Below are 19080 nucleotides of genomic sequence, written 5' to 3'. Positions count from 1 at the left end.
CATGCCCTGTCTGCCAATCCAATAGACTTTTGTGTCATGCAAGCAAATTCCTTCATTATTTCTCTGCGTCGTTACCCACTGTTGTGCCCTGGTGACATATGCATGTCCCAGAATCCACACACTGTATGATGGCCCTCGGGAACCGGTGTTAAAGAAAGCTTATATTATGTTGTGGCGGATGTATCCCGGAGAGGCCCTTGATGCCCATCAGCCTAGTTGCTTGATGTGACCCGAATCCAAGCCACAAGCCGCCGCAGATGTGGCCACTCCTATGCGAAAGGAATGTGGTGTGAACTTCTTCGGTGGGAGCCCTTTTGCCCTGACTGCTAATCTGATGACAGGTATGATCCATCCTCATGACAATGCAGCGGCCCCTCCCTTTGTACTGAGTGCTTCAGGTATACGCGCATGCAGCAAACTGGGTGGCATTCGCTGTTGGCAAAGCAATGCAAGCGTGTGTACTTGCCTGCGCCCACCTGGTCAGTTTAGGCCTGCCAATTTTGCATAATATGCAACTGCACTAATGTGATTCTATTCCCATGATCTACTTTTCTTGCCCAAAAAAGCCCATTGTATGAATAATTCCACATCTCTACTAGTCAACTGTCCAATGTCTTGGGAGCCTGTTATCATTTTAAAGTTTCCCCAGCAGTTAATATATTTGGATGCTGTCTTGGGATCTAATGCACAGTCTACCAGTGTGCTCAAGTCAGGTCTATCAGGTTCCACAGTTAGTTTGGTATTGCCGCCCCATCGCCGTCCGCGTGCGGCAGCAGGTCCCTGAATCTTTGCCATTGAAAACATGATAATGCATCATGCACTGAATTTTCAACTCCCAGTCTGTGCCGCGCCCTAACCGCAATGTTGACCCTCAGCTGACAACCCGTCAGCTGCCTGAGCAAGTGCACCACTATAGGGCAATACGCTAACCCCAGATTCAAAGTCTGAACTACTGCATGATTGTCCACCCATAGTGTGATTTGCCTGTTGGCGAGGCACTTTTCCCATATGGAAAGGCCAAAATGATTGGGAGGAGCTCCAACACAGCCAGGTTCCTGGTGATCCCTCTCTCATACCAACCCACTGGCCATGGCGCTTCTGCCCATGTGGAACCCAGGATGGCTCCAAAGCCCTTGCCCCCGCTGCATCTGTGAACTGCTCCAATTGCTCTGCTGTCACCAACAGCTCCCTCCAAATATTTGACCCATTAAGGTCAACCAGGAACGTTGCCCATTGCCGCAAATCAGCCTTCGCTCCCTGCAGCCACCTGACCCTGTGATGCCTCTTTGTGAGCCCTCTTGTTAGCCAGGCCAGACGACTAGCGAAACGCCTCCCGGCAGGGATCACACAGATTGCAAAATTGAGTTTGCCCCCAAGCTGCTGCATTTCTCCTAACATCCCTTTTTTCCAACCCAGCATCCGCACTATTGTGTGTCTCAGCTCCTCCACTTTTGCTGTTGGCAATCTGCACACACCCAGCACTGTATCCAATTATATGCCTAGGAAAGACAGCTTTGTGGTGGGGCCCTCTGTTTTTTCGTGTGCCAGTGGTAGTCCTATCTCCCCGGCCATCATTATGAATTGTTCTAGCAAATCTGCACACTCTGTGGACCCTGGTTTGTCTATAACCAAAAAATCATCTAGGTGACGCGCCCCTACGGTCCATTCCAGGAAGCTGCTAAAGGCTTCGAAGTTCGCTTACAAGATGGCACAACCGATCGGTAAGCACCTGTCCTAATAGTCCCCTTCCCCCAGCTTGAAGTCCAGTAGGTGGTAGCTGCCTGGGTGCACCGGCAGCAACCGGAAAGTTGGCTTGATGTTGGCCTTCACTATCATGGACCCTTTCCCACTTGCCCTGTTTCGGTCTATGGCATCATCAATAGTTGCATAGGATACTGCACAGCTATTCTGCTCCAGCCTGTCATTCACTGACTCCCCAGCTGGGTATGATAGATGGTGGATTAGTCTAAATTGCCTGGATTCCTTCTTAGGCACCAACCCTAAAGATGATACCACTACATAATTTAATGGGGATTCTGCAAAGGGGCCAGCTACTCTCCCTCCGCAGACATCTTTGTCAACTTTCTCCCTGGGTTTCACAGGATTGTCCTTGACTGAATTGTGGCTGATCCGCTGAATCAGGGAGCCTTGATAAGGGATCCTAAAGCCCCTTAAAAATCCCTCCCCTAACAAATGCTTATCTCCTGTCTTGGGCAAAGGCACATGTTCTGGCTGGGGGGGGGCATGCCCTTAAGTCCTGGTGCACTCCCAGGGGACCCACTGCCTATTGGGCCATTCACACCATGCAGCCCACTCCGCGCCCAGCGATTTCCGGGGCTTGCTCGGTGTCCGCTCATTGGCCCTACCCCCAGTACGGGTTTTGGGCTGGCCCCTCAGTGGTCCAGCTTCACCTCCCCAGCCAGTGTGATTTCCCTCCATTTGTATTTCATTAACCCATCATTTAACTTAGCCTGAGTAATTGTCCTTAAGTTGATGGTGGATGCTGACCAGTGATGCTTGATATGCCAAATCTGCTTTTTTGAAGCAAGTTTGCAATTTTTTTAAAACTTTGCAAGCTTCATAGATTGTGAAGCTCCCAACATGTTTGCTTAAATAGATAAAGCTCTTAGCTGTAAGAAAATTGGTGTTCTGCCATGAGGGGCTGCAAGTGGCATTAATTCTCATTGCCACTTACATCTTCCCTTGCCACAAAACCTCTCCTCCCATACAACTAAGGTACCTTCAGAAAATCCTCAAACCATCTTTACACTTTCATAGAGCTATGCACCCGGTATCCAGACCCCATCCATCATCATATCTTTTAGACCAATGGGATTTGTGGTCAAAGAATGTTCCACCCTGCTGGGCAGGACATTTGAACTTGGAAAACAATTGAATTATGTTAGTTATGGGTAAAAAATCTTTGTATCTGCAAAATCGTACAAAAACTTAAAACTCTGCCCTACTTTGCTGAAGTGAAGTTTCCTAATTCACTCAACTTCACAGGTGAATGTTTACCTTTGGTCATGTCACCTCAGGTATGTCTTTGATGATCTCCCTTTTACCTGCAATCCTGATGGCAGCATGTGAGTGGTTATCTCCAGGCATAGGAGTTTTATCCAGCTTAAGTGTTTTGAAGAATGTTATTGAGTTGGGTGTGCCAATGCCCCAATATGTGGAGCTTTCATTGAGCACTCCCTAATATTTTCACCTCTGACCATGGCCTGTCAGATCCCTCTCTGTTTGTTCATATACCTCTGCCCATGTCGCCTTTTCAATTGTGATCAATTTGCCGCTTTCGTTGACAATGACTGCTCCGTTAAATTATCTTTGTGCCATGCATACGTACATTCATACTGTTTGAGAGTTCCCTCCCTAGCCCTTTCCCCTTGCCTTGCAAATGTATTTATATTAACATGTGCTTCCTTTTGCATCTATATTGTGTCTCGCTTCCACTTTTAAAATTCTGCCTGGTTAAACATGTGCAAACAATGCAATGAGTGTTTGAAAGTGATCCAAAACACAGGGTTTCAAAGGATGATTTGAAAGTAATCTCCTCATATGAAAATATGTTTTTCATTTGTAGAAATTTTCAATGAAATGTTGATGACTCTATTTAAATTAATGGGGTTTAATCCCTAATTCCACAGTTGTTGTTCCACAACACAAACATATACCAATATCATTTTTATTCTAAATGTCAGATTCAGAAGCACCAAGGTATGCTTTATTATGATACCAACCTTGTACTGCATAAATAAATTAAGTACTATCTAGGGATTTGCTGATTTGAGGTCAATCTATAGTTGCTGGTCTGTATTTACTTATTATTAGCACTCTCTATTAGGTTCGATAGACGTGAATGATGACAAAGCTCTAAGCTAAAATACAATTATAATTTATAGATTACAAGAAAGAGATTAAATAATATACTAACACAAACTGATCAAAAATTAAGAACAAAGCAACACAATAAATGCTAGATGAGGAATGAGCTCCGTATAAATGAGATACATAAGATAAATGTTGTCTCATATAGACAGAATATGAAACAGCATAACATTTTGTATTACAGACTAACCATAGCTTGCATACTATATACTATATATAAAGTAGTATAACATTGTGTGGCTAACTATTAACAGAATTACAGATTTTCCAGAATTGGAAGCACTGGGAATTAAAAAATGTCCCTCTGCCTTCTGAAACAACAGATATTCAACTTCTTTTGTAATGAAGGGGAAAGTCAATGTGCGCCTCTAAACAGACTCCATGATAGACTGAGAGTGTTGGAATTGGCCCTTTCTGCAGGGTTATCCCCAGACTTTTTGCCATCACCATCCTGTTTTCTGTACTTGTTTTTGTTGGAATATGTGTACTTTATCACTGCTAACCGGTGCTAAAGTGCTTGGGGTCTCTCCTTTTTTATCATGGTACAATTGGCCTACACCCAATTGGTCCATTTAATTTATTTGTAAGTCCCTAGAGAATGGGTACTACATGTGCCCAGTGCCTGTACATGAAATGCTATTAGTATCACTACAGCACTCATTGTACCACCCACTTGAGCAGCTGTTTACACATATTCCAGGCCTGCCATCACAGCCGGTGTGCGTGGTTTTCAACTACCATTTTGTCATGGTAACATAAACCTCTTGCCAGGCCCAAGCCTTCCTTTTTAATACATATAAGTCAACCCTACGATAGGCCATGTCATAGCCAAGAGGGCATGGTGCAGTATATTTAGAAAGTTGGACATGTACTTTTAAGTTTTACAAGTCCTGGTAGTGATAAACTCTCAAATTCATTTCACTACTGTGAGGCCTACCTCTCCCATAGGAAAATATTGGGCTAACTTATTACACTAAATAAATAATAACTTTTACTTGAGAGAAGATAGGAATGTTGAGTCTGATGTCTATGGAACTGTAATTTAAAGCACTCTTTATTGGTAAAGTAGTAATTTAAGTCAAAATTCTGAAAATATTTTCTATTTGGTGCTTGCAAACCATTCCAGGGTCACATGAACAGGTGTAGGTGTCAGTTGGCCTCTGTATATTGCTCCCAGACAGTGAGACAAAGGGGCGATAGGGGTTGGTAGGATGGTCCAATCTGACTTAACGAAGGGGCAGAGCTGTCACCTACCACATTTGCACATCACAAAGGCCTTGCCTGTCCACACTCTCCAATGGTTTTTCAATAGCCTTTTGTGTCCCCAGACAAAAGGGGGCTAGGCAGGGATGACGGGGATGCCTGACACCTAAGGAGGGTGGCAGTCTCTAGAAACATCTCCTACTTCAAAGTGGGTACCAGGTATAAATAGTGGACCCTTAAACCCACTTGTCAGTACACAGCTTGACCTGTAGAAGACTCAGAAGAAGGACTGCTGTACTACATTGCTGCAAGAAGGTCTGCCACTGCTGCCCTGCTGTGTAGCCCTCCTGCCCTCCTGACTGAGTAAGAAGAACTGGACCTGTAATATGAACCCAGGACTACCAGAGTGACCCCAAGGGCTAGGTGTCTGACTTTACGATCAGAGTCTTAGGGACAAAACAGGCTCCAAGAACCTTGAACTCAGCACGTTGACTTTGACAGCCGTGAGTACTGCCCTCCCGAGTGGTGCCACCCCAGTGTCCTAGACTCTTGGAAGTGAGCCTTAAAGTGCTCTGCCAGCCCATATGTGGCCCAGCAGAACGGATGCATCGCCTCACAAAACTGTGCATCAGAACCACTGAGCAATGTTTCCCCAATGCAGGACCTCACACCTCAGCCTCAAGTCTCCTTGGAACTGCCACTGGATGCCTTCTCGATGCAGGTGTTTGCATTGCAAGCCCCTTGCTGATGGCATCACTCGCAAGCCCTGTAACTTCTTTGGATCCAGCCGTTGCGTGATGAATCTTAGATGCAGGAATTTGCATCGCAAGCCCATCGTTTATGGCATCCCCGAAGAGAACATAGGACCTCACATCTCAGCCTGCCAGCTCTTCAGAACCGCTGCTGCATGCCGCATCATCAATACAGGACTCTGCAACCACTCCACAAGTAGGATTTAAGGTACTTTGTTCAGCAGCCTTAACTGCGTCCCTGTAGCCGGCCCACGGTCCTTCACGATTTCTTCTTGTGTTGTGTTTCACTTTATTACTGCTTGTATTGCTGCATAATTACGTTACAAATTGCCTCTAAGTTAACCCTGGCTGCTCTGTGCAAGCTATCACAGGGTTGAGCACAGGTTAATTTAAGGATTGCTTGTGGGTTGACCCTGACAAGGATTGTGGTTGCTGCTTGAATAGGGTTTCATCCCCTTCAACGAGTAACCCAATTTTCTACAGAGAGGGCAGATCGGTAAGGTGGAATCTTCCTTGGCGAACAGAGATGTTTCTTGGGGGACATAAGGGTTATAAATTGGAGATCAAATCTTCAAGGCTCATCTGTGGACAGGCTCATAATCCTATTATTATAAAGGATGTATATCACTACACTAGTCCAATTTCTTACATTGGTGGTCAGCTGTGACAATTAGGACTTGTGTTTGTACAGTGCCATGCATGGATTTGGTGTTACACTAAAATCCCAGATAAATAATCTGAGACCGATGAAAGCCTTTTTTAATTCTCCCTGGTTTTCTGATTGGGTGCTTTTCCATTTTCCAAGTTTACATTGCTTATCTCATTGGCTGGTACCATAGAGATAGAGATGCTCCATGTGATTAACCTCAGCAGGGCTGATCTGCAGGAACTCTTCATGGAGAGGGGGCTGCATGCAGAAAAGAAGGTCACAAGCTTGGACCTTCAGATAGCCCTCTGTGCCTATGAGGAAGTCACAAGGATGCAATCCAATCCTGAGGAGGCTGAGGAGGAAGATCTTAACGCAGAAGATCTGGATGTGGTGGGACTTGGTTTAGGAGTGGAGGAGGGCCTGGCTGTGGGCCCTGAACCACAGCTCCCAGAGGAGGGAGACCATCTGCCCACTGAAAGTGAGCCCAGTGTGAGGGCAGGAAGTAGTGTGTCTTCAAAGAGCTTGTCCGGAGAGTGGCTGGAGGTCAGGAAGGCAGAAAGAGAGACAAAATTAAACTAGAAGCCGAAGAAGATAAGTCTAAGACTGAAGCTGAGAGGGCCTTAGCAGAAAAACAAATGTTGCTGAAGCATGAGATAAGCTTGAAGGATCTAGAGCTCAAAGTTAGACAAGCCTCACGGTCCAGCAGCAATGATGGCTGTATTACTCCAATGTCCACTGGAGAAAAGACTGTCCTTACCCAAAAAACTGACTAGACAACTGGTTTGAAGCCTACGGGGTTGCCTTAGCGATGAACCGGGTCCCTGAGGAGGATTGGGGGCAATAATCCCAATGAAGCGAGGGATGCCCTGTTAGACCTGGGTAAATGGGACAGGATGAGGTATCCCCTGATGAAGCAGGAAATAACCAGGAAATATGGGCTGAAAGTATATGCAGATGTTTAGGGACAGCCATAATCTGCCCCAGGAGACCTGGGTGGATTGTGTGGATTATTGGATGTAGACACTGGATGGTTGGGTGAAGAGCATGGAAATTAATGATTACCAAAGGCTGTGTAGCCTGATTGATACAGAGCACAAGTTCAGTCTTTGTTTTACAGATCTGTGCCAAAACCTTGTGAATAGGAAGTTCACTGGTCCCAGGGAGCTCTTTAGGAAGGTGGACCACTGGCTCAGCATCAGGGTCCACAAGAAGGTACCTGGGAGTGACCATAAGATGGGTGGTTCAGGTTCCCCCCAGTAGAGTGAGTGGGAGGTTAAAAGTGACCCAGACATGTCCCAGAGTAAATTTGGGAGAAAGGGTTTCTATGCCCATTCTGAAAAACAGGGGAGGTTCTAGTGGGTGGAACCCTATGGCACTCCATTTCAAACCGAGGTGCTTTGAGTGTTCCACCTAGGACACAAGCAGATCGACTCGATCTGTCCTAAGAAACCACCCACTGGTGGGCGCTCTACAGGGCAAAATTTCTTTGGGGTAAGTAGTCCCCACGAGCAGGTCATTGTCAGAATCCTCACACCCCGATTGTTCACAATCACACACAACAGGTCACAGAAGAAAAGCACAGGACTAGGAAGAGCTTCCTGGTCCGCTTTAACGCGATTTCGGCTCTCCAAGATGGATACCGCTGTCGCGTGGAGTTCAGCAGTCTAGTGTTTCTTCCTTTGGCCACCGCAGCTCAGGTGAGGCGCGCGCTGTCTACAAACTGCGCACTTCACCGAGGAATTTGGCCAGAGCGGTTATGTGAACCTGAGTCTGAGGAAAGAAATTAAAAGAACATAGCTAGAGACATATTTGATTCTTTGGAAGCCTTACCGACTCGACATTCATCCCAGCGGTTCTGCCGCAATAGGCAGAAGGACCGCATTGAGACAGTTGTCACTGAGGTGAGAGGCGAGCGCTTGACACAGAGGTGAGAGGCGAGAGCTCTGCATTTTAGACAGCAGACGCTGAGGTGAGAGGCGAGAGCTGTATTTTTCGTCACGAGCATCTGAGAAGGAAGAAAATCGACGAAGATAAGATAAGTGATAAAAACTTATAGACACTGTAAAACTGACAAGAGACAATGAACTGTTTCTGAGAATTTCAAAGGAGAATTGTACTTACCTGAAGGTAACCAGTGATAGCGTCAGTCCTAAGGAAAAGAAGAGAGACATAAAATTAGTTCCAGACACCAACTGAAAAGACATATCAGTGATAAACACAGAATAGTTATTAAGTAAGTACCTAGTGAATATACACCAAGTAGTTTAGGCAAGGAATAAGTTTAGACACTAACCATATTTGCTCTATTATACAGGTATAGGCTAAAACGAGTGAGAGAAGGCGTAGGATAATACTCAAACCCAAAGCCAGCTACGCAGAAGAGAGGCTAGTTCCTGGAAGACAATAGGTAGGTTAATAATAAGAATAAAGAATAAATAGGAGAGTAGGGCAGAATAAGACAGAACATATTAATCTTTTTTCCTCTTCAGGTACCATTTGCTAATAAGGTCTGCAGGTCGGACAAGAGGAAAGGAATCAACCAGGACAGTCTTTTTTCTCTCTCTCTGTTTATTATTTTATCCAACATCCCCCTTCCCCCCAGGATAAAAGTCTAGAGTCTCGTGCCAATTGAGCTCTGGGTTGTTGTTCAGGGCGGATTTGGGAAAAGGCATCTCTGTTCCTGTGCAGCCAAGTTTACGGAGTTTTCTCAAGATCTGACAGAGTGAAGTGCCCAAGTTGCACTTAGCACCCGAACAGAGATGGCAGAGGGAATAGATATGCAAAGTTTAGGTGCAATACTAGACACGATCCAAAAAGAGTTAAGCGCGGTTAGAGAGGAAAATCAAAGTCTTAGATCAGAAATAATAAGTTCAAGAAAAGAAACTGCAGAACTGGCACAAAGGGTTCGTCAGCCTTTTAGTTCAGGGCAAGATGTACCGGGGTCCTTAGCTGAGAGTTCTAATAGGATGACCACTCAAGTGATTCATTCCTTATCCCCAGTTTTTCCTCTAGCCGCCCAAAAAAGATTTAGAGGAGACCCACAAAAGGCGCAAATATTTATCACACAGTGTTCTCTGCATTTCCTGTGCCGCCCTTTGATTTTTCCAGACGCACAGTCAAGAGTCGCCTTCGTATGGTCATACTTGAGCCGTGACGCAGCATCGTGGTCCTTGCTCTTAATCACCAAAAATGATCCAATTCTACGGAATTATGAAGAATTTAAACAGGAGTTTCTTCGAATCTTCGACAGAAGACGAATATCCCAAGCTGTAGATAACGAGTTACTTGATTTAAAACAAGGGAATCGGGACTTAGTGTCCTATCTGGCCCAGTTTAACAAACTTGTTGTGGAGACGAATTGGCCGGAGAGTAAGAGAGCTGCAGTGTTCTATCGTGGTCTGAAGGACGAGTTAAAAGATGTGTTGGCGGCAATACCAAATAGACCGACTGAGATTTCGGCGCTAGTTGACCTGGTCCTAGAAATAGATTTTCGACAAGGAGAAAGAAAGGGTGAGAAAAGAAAAGATTTCAGGCCAGCGGTTCCTAGGTTTGACAGAGTTCGGTCAGAGAATAATCGAAGTCATGATGGGAGAACAAGGGGTGGAACCTATTCAGATTGTAACTATACGTGGTCCTTTGTCAAAAGATGAGAAAGAGAAAAGAAGAACCAACAATCTCTGCATGTATTGTGGAGCTGGAGGCCGTTTTGTTAGTAACTGTCCAAAGAAACCCAAGACGACCTTCAAGCCGAAGGAAAACTAGTAGCACCACCTGTTGGAGGAGTTGAACAGGTGGATGCGTTACAAAAGGAAACTCCGGAAGAACATAGAGTGGCTAACACCTTGCAGTCGGCGGCACCTCATTTAATTCTGTCAATGGAAATAAGGTTTAGAAACATAGCATTGACAGAAGCATCCGTGATGATTGATTTGGGGGCCACCGTAAACTTTTGTGACTTGAAGTTCGCGGATAAAGTAGAAATACAAGCGATTAAAAAGTCCAAGAGTGAACCAGTCAGAGCTGTAGATGGGACCAACCTATCTTTGGGTCCAATAGTGAGTCATACAGAAATAATTCATCTAATTTCAAACGATGGGCATGAAGAGAAGATCCAATTCAATTTGATTGACGCGCCTCAGTTTGGATTGATTTTTGGACTTCCTTGGCTCACCGAACATAACCCGACGATTAATTGGAGTACAAGAACAATTAGAATGAACTCAAATTACTGTCTGGAAAATTGCTTTGGAAGCCATAAAAGAATTCAAGAATTAAACCCAGCCTATTCTTTGTGCCAAACGGGAGAGTCCATATGTGTTATTGATGTTCAAGAAATACCGGAAGAATATAAAGAATTTGAAGAAGTGTTTAATGAGGTGGAAGCTGAACAACTCCCTCCTCATCGAGTTTATGACTGCAAAATCGAGATTGAACCTGGTTCAAATCTACCCTGCAGTAGAGTGTACGCTCTAACAGAAAAGGAACATCAACACCTGAAGGAGTATCTGGACAAGTATCTAGCCAACGGATTTATACGACCCTCGCAATCCCCTGTGTCGTCACCATTGTTTTTCGTGCCGAAGAAGGAAGGGGATTTGAGGACGTGCATCGACTACCATGCCATCAATAAAATCACTAAAAAGAACCGATACCCGTTGCCCCTTATTTCGGTCTTGCTAGATCAGGTTAAAGGAGCCCAGATATTCACCAAACTCGATCTTAGAGGAGCCTACCATTTGGTTAGAATGCGGGAGGGCGATGAATGGAAGACAGCCTTTCGGACGAGATTTGGATTATTCGAATACCAGGTTATGCCCTATGGGCTGTGCAATGCCCCAGCAGCCTTTCAACACTTTATAAATGACATCTTGAAGGAGTACATCGATCAATGTGTTATAGTATACATTGACGATATCCTTATTTATTCCTCAAATACGGAAAAACATCAAGAGCAAGTCAAGGGAATTTTTCAGAAATTAAAAGACAATCGACTGTTTGTGAAATTAGAGAAATGTGCATTCAGTGTAACTCAAGTGGAGTTCCTGGGCTTCGTTATTTCTCCAAACGGAATTCCTATGGACAAAAAGAAGATTGAAGCAGTAATCAACTGGAAGTCCCCAACAAGTGTCAAGGAGGTACAGAGCTTCATTGGATTTGCGAACTTCTACCGACGATTCATCAGTGAATTCTCGAGAAAGATATTACCGCTCAGCAAGTTACTGAAGAAAGGAATTCAGTTTGAATGGTCGAGAGAAGCCGAAGAAGCCTTTGATGCCTTGAAGCGGGATTTCACATCAGCTCCAATTCTGCAACATCCGGATCCCATGTAACCTTTCTATGTGGAAACTGATGCCTCGGACCAAGCGGTTGGGGGAGTCTTGTCCCAACAAAATAAAGTAACCGGGCAATTACATCCAGTTGCCTATCGATCAAGAATATTAACTCCAGCAGAAATAAACTATACCATCACTGAGAAAGAATTATTGGCAATCAAGGATACCTTTAAGGAATGGCGCCACTATCTCATGGGGGCACAGCACCAAGTGACGGTGTACACGGACCATCGTAATCTAACATTTTTGAAGACCGCCAGAACTCTTACACCAAGGCAGTTGAGATGGTCGCTGTATTTTGCGGATTACGACTTCATGATCACCTACAGACCAGGCGCTCAAAACGGTAAGGCAGATGCCTTATCCAGGATAGATACGGAGAATCGAAAGACCCCTCTGGAGAATCAATCAATCATTCCAAATAACAAGATAATTGGAGCCACTTCGTCAGTCAATCTTGAAAAAGGTATCTCAGAAGCGATGGATTTTGAAGCCATGCGGAAATGGGTGAAAGAAGGAGATGATAGAAGAATCATTCGTCAACTACCGTACTTCCAGGCTACTTTGTATATACCCACCAAAGAGTTACAGCAGCAAGTCATGCAAGAATGCCACGATGCTAAATTAGCAGGACATAAGGGAGAAGTGAAGACAAAGGAATTAATCAAAAGACATTATTGGTGGCCAGAAATGTCTAAAGACATTGAGGAGTATGTCAAGACGTGCGAAATTTGTGCTCTGGGAAAATCGGAACGGCAGGCCCCGAAAGGGTTACTTCAACCCTTGCCCACTCCACCCTGCCCCTGGCATACAGTCACATTAGATCTTATTACGGATTTACCACTTTGCCAAGGTTACAACACTATATTAGTAGTAGTTGATTCATTCACTAAAATGACTCATTTCACCGCTTTAAAAGGGGTTCCAAGTGCCAAACAGTTAGCAACCCATTTCCGTACCCAAATAGTAAAGATACATGGAATCCCCAAGATCATAATCTCAGATAGGGGAGCCCCAGTAATTTCCCATTTCTGGAGATCTTTTATGGAGTGCCTGGGAACCGAAGTGAGATATTCCACGAGTTACCACCCAGAGACTGATGGCCAAACTGAGAGGGTGAACCAAGAGTTAGAACAATACTTGAGGCTGTTTCTTCTGAAACAGGAAGGGAATTGGCCAGATTATCTGTGGGCAGCATAATTTGCCCATAATAATGCCAAAAATGTGTCCACCGGTTACTCACCGTTCTATATGAATTATGGTAGACACCCAAACTCCACCATCAGACAGACTGAAATATCCGTCCCAGCAGTAGCAGAAATTGTGTCCCATCTAGAACAGGTTCATCAGAGTGCAAAAGAAAACTTGAACTTGGCTAAGGAAAAGTATAAGACTTATGCAGATAGGAAAAGACGAGAAGGTCCTCCAATTGAGATTGGGGATTGAGTTTGGCTGAACACCAAGAACTTGAGACTAAAAGGAAACCGGAAATTCCAGCCAAGATTCATAGGTCCCTACCCAGTGGAAGATAGAATAAATCCATTAACTTATCGAATCGCACTTCCACCCAAACTAAAAATCCATCCAGTTTTCCATGTTTCCTTGTTGAAAAAAGCTCCAACCAACCTGCGGAAGACACTACCTCCTAAACCTGTGTAGATGGAAACTGGACTGGAGTTTGAGGTGAAAGAAATCTTAGATTCTAAATGGTCCAAAGATCAATTGTACCACTTGGTAGATTGGAAGGGTTATGGGCCTGAGGAACGATCCTGGGAAAAAGATGAAGATGTCCATGCACCCAAGTTGATAAAATTGTTCCACCAACGATTCCCTACCAAGCCAAGAGGGAAGGAACCTGCCTTGTTGGGGGATACTGTCAGAACCCTCACACCCCGAATGTCCACAAACACACACAACAGGTCACAGAAGAAAAGCACATGACTAGGAAGAGCTTCCTGGTCCGCTTTTACGCGATGTCGGCTCTCCAAGATGGCCGCCGCTGTCGCGTAGAGTTCAGCAGTCTAGTGTTTCTTCCTTTGGCCACCGCAGCTCAGGTGAGCCGCGCGCCGTCTACAAACTGGGCACTTCACCGAGGAATTTGGCCAGAGCGGTTGTGTGAACCTGAGTCTGAGGAAAGAAATTAAAAGAACTTAGCTAGAGACATATTTGATTCTTTGGAAGCCTAACCGACTCGACATTCATCCCAGCGGTTCTGCCGCAATTGGCAGAAGGACCGCATTGAGACAGTTGTCGCTGAGGTGAGAGGCGAGAGCTTGACGCAGAGGTGAGAGGCGAGAGCTCCGCATTTGAGACAGCAGACGCTCAGGTGAGAGGCGAGAGCTGTATTTTTCGTCACGAGCATCTGAGAAGGAAGAAAATCGACGAAGATAAGATTAGTGATAAAAACTTATAGACACTGTAAAACTGACAAGAGACAATGAACTGTTTATGAGAATTTCAAAGGAGAATTGTACTTACCTGAAGGTAACCAGTGATAGCGTCAGTCCTAAGGAAAAAAAGAGAGACATAAAATTAGTTCCAGACACCAACTGAAAAGACATATCAGTGATAAACACAGAATAGTTATTAAGTAAGTACCTAGTGAATATACACCAAGTAGTTTAGGCAAGGAATACGTTTAGACACTATCATATTTGCTTAAATATACAGGTATAGGCTAAAAACAAGTGAGAGAAGGCGTAGGATAATACTCAAACCCAAAGCCAGCTACACAGAAGAGAGGCTAGTACCTGGAAGAGAATAGGTAGGTTAATAATAAGAATAAAGAGTAAATAGGAGAGTAGGGCAGGATAAGACAGAAAATAATAATCTTTTTTCCTCTTCAGGTTCCATTTGCTAATAAGGTCTGCAGGTCGGACAAGAGGAAAGGAATCAACCAGGACAGTCTTTTCTCTCTCTCTCTGTTTATTATTTTATCCAACATCCCCCTTCCCCCAGGATAATAGTCTAGAGTCTCGTGCCAATTGAGCTCTGGGTTGTTGTTCAGGGTGGATTTGGGAAAAGGCATCTCTGTTCCTGTGCAGCCAAGTTTACGGAGTTTTCTCAAGATCTGACAGTCATAGACCATGACATGATCTCCCTCAGTTGGGAAGTAGACTCAGAAGCGGAGCTGGTGATGTCTGAGGGTGGGAGCCATCACTTCCACCAGGTTGAAGTGATTGGGATCCCCGTCACTGCTCTGGGGAACACCAGGGCTAGCCAAACCATGGTAGTGGAAAGGTTGGTTTTGCCAGAACAGTACACAGCCAGATGTAGGGTAACTCAGGTCCGGGGCAGGACTTTTTCTCTCCATGACCCTGGTATCTCTGAAGTGGGGTGGGAAGGTAATCCAGAGATGCATCATAGTTAGTCCCCAGATGCCCACAGACTGCAGTATGGGGAATGAGTTGCCCTCAGTGTCTGCATGGACGTCATTTGGAGGCAGTCAGGGGTCGCAGCTGCAATCTCTAGCATGCTCCTTGCTACTCCTGGCAATTATTTTGCAATCCCTGTTCTCAGAGGAGGCAAACGTTTAGCCGTCTCTAAGGGCCAGGGGTCGCAAAGGAAGTGCCAAGTGTAGTCAGGAGCAAGTTAGAGGTCACAGCTGTGACCACTGACTACCCCCAAATGATGTCCATGATTGTCACGACAGCAAGGAAGATTGGCTGCCCAGGGAGCCCTAACAGTTCAGTTTTCTGGGGGTACCTCCCCCAAAGGGAGGGTACAGAGCCCAGATGAAGAGGCGGGGGTGGAAACAGTCAACAGTGGGAGGACTAGTAGATGAAGGGTTGTCAGCTCTGAGGACAGAGAATCTGAAGACTGGCCTTGGTGACACCACTTTTGACCTGGATCCTTGCACTATAACAGCGACAGAGGGCTGGAGACCTGCGCCAGGCATACCCCTGCGTGACAGAGACCGTGTCACCCTAGAGAAGGGGCTCGTTCTTTAAAATTGCTTATCTTTGGTTCTACTGATTGAACTTTTGTCATTTTGGTCTTAAATTATTTATTACATGTTACTCTATGTTTCTAAATCCGTGTGGGATTTCTTCTTGTGTTGCCTTTCACTTTATTACTGTTTGAATGTTTGCATAATTGCTTTACTCATATCCTCCAAGGTAAGCCTGACTGCTCTGTGCCAAGCTACCAGAGGGTTGAGCACAGGTTAATTTAGGGATTGCTTATGACTTCAACCTGACAAGGATTATGGTTACTTCTTGAGTAGGGTTTCACCCCGTCAACCAGTAACCCAATTTCCTACAGAGAGGGTATATTGGTAATATGGAATCCCAGTTGGTGAACAGAGAAGTTTTTCGGAGGACATGATGGTTAGAAATTGGAGATCAAATATTCAAGACTCATCTGTGGACTGGCACATAATGTTGATGGTATAAAGGATGGATATCAATACATTGTCTTTACGAGTGCAGAGGGGAAATGGAATGCTTACAGTTGTATCACATATTGGCATTGCAAGATATGTTTAAATGTTTTAAGAAGATTGAGTCTCATTTAAGGTTGTTGTTGTCTGCTTGAGGATGCTCTATCAAGCATTAATTTTTAAAGTTTTTGTTGACATTCTTGGAATGGTTCGGTAGGGACATGATTTTAAAGGAATTAAGGCCCACTTTCACCAGTTGATGGAATGGGTTAAAGACTTTGGAGTGTACCATTGTAACTGGGGAATTCATAGAAGGGGAGCAGAAACATTTGATTGTGCTTGCATTCTTATTTATCACATACAATCCTTTTTGTTTTCTGTCAGGTTAGGAACAATTATCAATAGTCACAAGTAAACAATTCAGGGAAGTTTTCAGATTTATTTATCACCAATAGAGCTTTTACCAATTAAATTTAGTCATATTGTTGTGATAAAAGCAGGACTAGGGTATTTTTCTCCATTTCCTTTGTTTCAGCTCAGGATGAGGGCTATGTTTGTGCTTGTAAAAAGACAGAGTCAACAGTTAGGGAAATAGGCTTCCTTATTGGTAATAACAGGATAGATTGGAAGTCATTAACTATAGTTGTTTGACTTGTTGGCTGGTGCTCAATGTACCCTGATGTGCTGCAACTACCACTGAGCACCTGGAAGATTTTGCTGCTCTACTACCAATGCTTACTTGTGCTTCTTCAAGAGATTTGTTCTGTAGTGTCACCTTTATTATGTCTCTGACTTAACAGATTGTGGATCATATGTGGATAAAATGCCATAAACTACGCATACAAAACAAAAAAAATAGAAGGATGAAGAAATCAATGGCATTTATGCTCATAGAGATCCCTGGCCACAGTGATGTCGTTTTAAAGCCTCCTCACTATCTGCCATCTTAAAGGCCAAAGAAAAGAATTGTTTCAATTACTTCAGTGGCATGCCTGTCATTTTTATGAATTCCCTAAAATCATAAGCTAGTGTATGCATGAACATACTAATGAGTGAGTGAATGGAATTATAGTGCAACAGTTTAACTAAATTCCTGCTGGAAGAATTTAGAGTAAACAGAATAAAACATGATTTAGATCTTGGTGGATTTCCCATCCACCGAAATATAACTTCCAACATATCCTGTGGGATTTATATTTCCGTGGACAAGATATCCATCACCGTTGTGACGGAGTAACCCATCCGCCAAGATCTAAATCACTCCTAAATTTTTAATATGAAGACATAATGGCAGAACTCTTTTACAGAAGTGCTAGAATTTCCACAGCTGAATATCACAGTTCCTATCATGCCAGATAAGCTCCTGTGTTTTGAAAAACTTTCTTTTATGTTAAGCTATCACAAGTTTATCCTGTATACCACTGTATACAATGGGTGTAGTGCAATGATGGGAAATACACAGACGCCCTTCTTTCATAAAGAAAATTAGAGCGTATTGAAAGAATGTATGAAATAACTGAAAGTGCAAGTTTTATCTAAGTGGCCAGACTGCCTTTATACTGTTCCCATACTCAGCTTCTTCAAGTGAGTGATCAGAAAACATAGATGTCATAAATGTTTCTAATATTTCGAATACAGTCAGTGTGGATTGTAAAGTTTGTAACTAATTTTAAGGTATCTCCCTTTTGAATTAATCTAAAAGATAATATGGAGTTTTTTAAAGAATGTAACTAAAATAGATTGTTAAGAAGCAGGCTCTGTGAAGGTAGTGATGGAGAGATCCCAGATGGCAGAATAGCAAGCATTGTTTTGTGACAACAAAACACAATGGGGTCTTCTCAGGAATTCAATTAAAAAAGTGCAGTATATATTTACTTCTGCGCCTGAGTGTACTTCTTCATAATTTTTTTCTGACTCTCAAACACTTCTGGCAGTATGCCTGATAAGCTTAACTCAACTGTTCTACATCTGCACGGGGGAATGAAGCCTGATATGCATATTCCCTTTTTTGTTATCTGAGGATATCCCCATGGATAAAACTCTTCCTTTAGACATCCGACACATTCTGGGGGTGACCCGTTTCTTTGCCCATCTTTCAAAGGAGTTACTCCAATTCTTACCTGGAATACATCTCCAACCATTTCCATGGTGAGAAGAGGTCAGATCACAGTTTTGGAAATGTCCACAAATGATATGCAGAGGGTGGAGAGGTTTGGCGAGGATCTCCTTCTGGAGGAAAGGAAGAAGGGGAGGTGGTGGCAGCACCCGCAAAGACACAGTGGTGTGCAGCAAAGAAAATGAGGTAAAAACAGCTATCCCCTGGAGGTGGATAGGACTGCAGATCCATGAAGCAGAACAGAACCAGGCACAGGGGTAAAAAGGGAAGGGGCTAATGGAAAGGCTAAAGACAATATTAAGAATGTGGTGCATAGAGAAAGTGGGAGAGTTCAGGGGGAATAATTAGAAGCCACTAGAGCCACAGGAGCGTCACTTTTTTGATGCTACTGTGGCGCTCTATGCAAGCCCATATTCACAAGGCCTGCTAAGCCACTTTGCGTGGCTTAACACAGTCTTGTAAATATGGCCCTCTGCAACCCAGTTTTCTGCTGCAAAGGGGCATGAAGTTGCTGTTACTTTGCGCGTTCCCAGCAACACGCATGACACTGCTCCAGATTGACAAGGATCTATAAATCTCAGGCAGGGCCAAAAATGGCTTTCAAAAGGAGGTGTTAATGTGACAAAACAAGGAGAAATACTTTTATTTTTCCTTATTTTTTGCTCTTTCTGTGTGTTTGGCATTGTGCAGCACACACAGAAGGATCAACATTAAATTAATGATTCTTTTTGTACAGGAAGGTGTCCCTTCCTGCA

Source organism: Lissotriton helveticus, chromosome 10, assembly GCF_964261635.1.
Source record: "Lissotriton helveticus chromosome 10, aLisHel1.1, whole genome shotgun sequence".
Taxonomy (NCBI): domain Eukaryota; kingdom Metazoa; phylum Chordata; class Amphibia; order Caudata; family Salamandridae; genus Lissotriton; species Lissotriton helveticus.
This window is presented reverse-complemented; position numbering follows the sequence as displayed.